This window comes from Fukomys damarensis, unplaced genomic scaffold, assembly GCF_012274545.1.
Source record: "Fukomys damarensis isolate Sample0158 unplaced genomic scaffold, DMR_v1.0_HiC HiC_scaffold_38, whole genome shotgun sequence".
Taxonomy (NCBI): Eukaryota; Metazoa; Chordata; class Mammalia; order Rodentia; family Bathyergidae; genus Fukomys; species Fukomys damarensis.
In genome coordinates this window covers 20,932,026-20,935,823 of record NW_022900950.1, presented here as the reverse complement: position 1 = coordinate 20,935,823, position 3,798 = coordinate 20,932,026, and positions in this window count along the sequence as shown.

Sequence of the window (3,798 nt, the reverse complement as noted above, 5' to 3'; positions counted from 1 at the left end):
TCAACTATCCAGACCAGTTTAAATAATAATAAAGAGTTTTCAATGTTATTCCATTTATATCCTCAATTATTTACTTTTATACAAATCTGAGTAGCCAAAACAATCTTGAGAAAGACAACCATAGGTGTAAGGGTCAAATTTTCTGATTTCAAAATTTACTATATGTCAGGCCTGGCCTAAACCAAAGGCACAAAACAAAGAGGCTTCTTTCAGGAAACAGCAGCATCTCATAATGTGGACAAACGGACTCAAATGAAGTATACAACCCCCTGGTGGTGAGAAGTCTGATGATTGTCTACACACCTGAGCAGAATGTCCTTAAGATATAGGCAGACGATGTGTAACTCCCAAACCTGCTAGATATCCAAAATGTGAGTGCATGTTCTGTAAAATCAAAGAATGTGTTCTAGGAAGAACAGAGGTTAAGAGTAGGAACATTTTGGAGAAAGACAGCTTCTGTCTAAGAGAGACACAAGAGGGACCAGAAAGTGGATTGCCCCTAAGTATAAATCTGTTTCACTTTTCTCTCCTATGAAGGTGGAAAATAGCAGTGAATTAGAGATATGTGTGATACAATAAAGTTAGTGTAGATGTATTAGAGTTACTTTACCATTACATTAAACAAAAACAAAAACACTAAGAATAAAGCCTTTGAAAATGTCTCTTGGATACACATACCAGTTATTATCATCATTATCATTATATTAAGATTTATTAAGTGTTAAGGGACAGAAATATAACTTTAGAATAAGCACTAATTTAATGAAATACTTTTAAAGTTAAGTTTTCTAACTAATTTATATCCATTATATAAGAAAAACTTACTGGGGACTTTTGAAAAGTAACAATGTCAAATATGTTTTATTACTGTAAACTTTTTGTTCATTGTAGTCTATGGGATATAAAGTATAAAAATTTGAAGAATTAACATTTTTCATATAAATTCACTCAATCCATTTTTTCCAGACTACTGTTTCTTGTAATTCCAGACATGGTGATATAATCTCTAATATTTTATTAAGGAGAGTTGGAAGAATGAGAAAAGAAAAATCATTTGCAATTTTTAGCAAAGTGAGGCAATGACTTGGATTTGATTTTTTTTCCCCTTAAGGACTGATAGATGAGATTCACTGTCTTAAAATTGAACTATGAAGCTGTTTATGCATTGTTTCAATGTTTGTTTTAAGATTTTATTATTTGTGCTGTGTGAGGCCAGCCTGGGTTACATAGTGAGTTCAAGGCCAGGCTGAACTGCAAAGTGAGACACTGTCTCAAAAAAAAAATGCTATTCGTGACTGATTTATAATTTGATGAGATAATTTTGTTTTTTGCCTATTTATAAATAATTAATTTTTATAATAGAAAAACAATTTATATTTGACTTTACTGATTCCATTGTCTTGCTTTCTTCAGTGGATATTTATTCTAAAATCTGTTTGTGGCCAACATTGTTAGGTTACTTTGATTTACAGCAGTTATATAATTGTTCTACTCTTGCCAAGCCAACAATTATAAGATTCAGTTTTTGCACGCTTGCATTCTTTAATCTTTTCTGTTTATTGGCTGGCATGAATTTCTCTTCGTAATTTTACAGATTAATTAACTAAGTTTTTCTAACATTTAATTAATGTCAGTATTCTACTTATTCTTTTGATTTTCAAATATTCAATGGCTTTTCTCTAAATGTTCTAATTATACTTATTAATCTAGAAGAAAATTCAAAGACTGTTAAAAATGTGACATTTGTTTCATCGACTTGGTGAATAATTATATTTGATAATCTTGATTTGATTTCACAGATAATTTTTCTTATAATACTCCATGCATTGCATATATTATAATTTAAATTATATTATTACCATAAGATATCATATATATAATTCATATGAATAGAGCAGCATCTCAGTTCATGAGCTTCATTTGTCCAACAGTTCTGGAGAATATGGCCAGGGTCGTGTTTATCACTCAATGTGGAGTTTGCAAATGGAAGCAAAATTTTGCCAAATGCTTCTGTTCACTACTGAATTGTGACAGAAAATAAGCTTTCGTAAACCAAGGTATTAGATGCATACAAATTATTTAAAAACAGACCATATGGTTTTGCATTTTGCATCTTTTCGTAATGTATAACAACACCAGGTGCTGTAAATGAAACTATTAATCCTCACTACATCTTCATCTGTCTGTAACTTTTTATCAAACAGACTAATTTTAAGTTAATGAATTTTTATCTTACTTATTTTTATTAGTATGTGTTTGCAGTACATTGTGTTTATATTCCTTGTGTCGCAATGGTACATGTATGTAACACATCTTAATTTCTTTTTGCATCTACTGCCCCTCTCTTCTATGCCATATTTTTCATTCTGTTGATAACTTTTACATTTGAGAAAGACCTGTCTGTCTACATCCTATTATCTATCTTTTATTTATTTATAACCTGGGTTTCATTTTGAAACAATTTTTAGCAATTAACTATATTTTTAATATGTGAGACTCCATCTCTTCTCAATTTTATGTATTATTTATAAATTAGTTATACACATAATTTAAAAATCTCCTACTACTCATATTGTATTTTCTCCATGATTAAAAGAAATCCAGCACAAAAGAAAAAGAAAAAAATAAACCACACCTGTTTCTGTTGATTACGGACTGAAACCTCTACAAACTGGGAGCCAAATAAAACTTTCCTCCCTTCACTCTGAGCACCAGGGATATTTGTCTTACCAATGAGAGAAGTAACTAACACACATAACTTGACCACTTTGTTTGCTAGATTATATTTCTTGACTAATGTTATATGAACTTTTGAGTACTGGTTGAAAGCAAATATAGCATAGTAGTGCTTGGTTCAAATCTCTGACACTCTGCCTTGTAAACAGGCTCACAGATAATGCCAAGGTTTCTTCTAGGTGGTTCATAAATAATTTAATTATTAAGGCGACACTGTATTAGACTGATCTCTTTGAAGCCTATAGATAATCATTGCGCATTGTTTTAGAATGCCTGGTTATGTAATGAACATGTTTATTTATTTTCTTCATTAAATTTATAGTTTAAGAAATTTTCCATTATAATTCTGGGTGGATTTCTTGTTATTAATGAAAAATTTTAATGTGCAGATCCAATTTTTTCCTTCATCATTAAGTAATTTTCCTTTGGGCTGTGGGTATATCTCAGTGGTACAGTTCTCACCTAGCATGCACAAGATCCTGAGTTCCATCCCCAGCTCTAAAAGAAGAAATAAAATTCACTTATTTGCTTAATAATTTAAATTTACCTAACTGTTCCTTTGTGCCTTTACGAAATGTTGTTATTTGCAGATTAGATCTCAGGTATTTTAATTTTTCATATTTTCTCTCTGTGGGTTGAGATTGCCTTTGCGTATGATTCAAAGACTCCTAGTTAACAGCGATCATGCTCATCTCCAATTCAGTGCATTTTTATTTGAAAATTATTTTGTTAATGACAACATGTTTTTATTTTCATCCTACACCTAAAGCAATTTAAGGATATTTATTGGTTATAATTGCTTCTCAGTTATATTTCATCCATTTTTCTCGGATTATTTCTTTTTAGGGACTTGTTTGATCTGATTCATTGTTCTTTCTAGTAAAAAAAAAAAGCAAGTGTGAAATATGCTTTCATGCTTATTAGAGATTCTTAGTGGCCATGATCCCTTCATTCATATAACAGTACTAGCTTATTTGTGGGTACCAATTCTAAGTATTACAAAGAAGGCTTTATTCTTTTTTTGTTCATATTTAATGCTAGTATTAAGGATGTGCAAAACTT